The sequence below is a fragment of the Colobus angolensis genome, unplaced genomic scaffold (assembly GCF_000951035.1).
Source record: "Colobus angolensis palliatus isolate OR3802 unplaced genomic scaffold, Cang.pa_1.0 Scaffold97, whole genome shotgun sequence".
Classification (NCBI taxonomy): Eukaryota; Metazoa; Chordata; class Mammalia; order Primates; family Cercopithecidae; genus Colobus; species Colobus angolensis.
Window position 1 is genome coordinate 6,156,033 of NW_012123709.1, and position 555 is coordinate 6,156,587.

At 41.8% G+C, this 555-nt stretch overlaps 1 protein-coding gene across 1 annotated transcript in view; it reads left to right on the top strand.

The window, feature by feature from the left end:
• The window catches only part of AQR (aquarius intron-binding spliceosomal factor), a 123,279-nt gene that overhangs the window by 28,277 nt on the left and 94,447 nt on the right, over nucleotides 1-555 (top strand). The gene's annotated exons all lie outside the window — the stretch shown is intronic.

A 555-nucleotide genomic window follows, 5' to 3' on the forward strand; every position in this document is an offset into this window, starting at 1 on the left:
AAAGAATGATGAAAAGATGGATCCAGAAGCAAGAGAAGAGTACGTTGGCAGAGCTTCATTTCATGTTGGCTTATTATGCTGGATTGTGGACCTTAGATGATGTTGACTGGTTTGTTGTTTCCCTTTATATAGTGCTGAGCCCAAATAAGTTATTATAATAAGTGCTTTTACCTAGACTGTCACGTTTTTCACAAAGATCTAAAGCAGAAGCCAGAACATCATGCTTTTCTTCTTTTCCTTCTTTCTGTGCTACTAAGTATATATAGTAGACCCACTGTTTTTCTCCCTGCCTATTGTCCGTGTCCCTCATGGATGATTCTCAATTTTCTCCACTATCTTTAGGCTATTAATATAACTTTTGTTTCTTTTTCTTACTCCTTCACTTTCTTTTTGGAGACGAAGTTTCACTCTTGTTGCCAAGGCTGGAGTGCAATAGTGCGACTGTGGCTCACTGCAACCTCTGGCTGCCAGGTTCAAGCGATTCTCCTGCCCCAGCCTCCAAGTAGCTGGGGGATTCCAGGCATGCGCCACCACGCCCGGCTAATTTTTTATTTA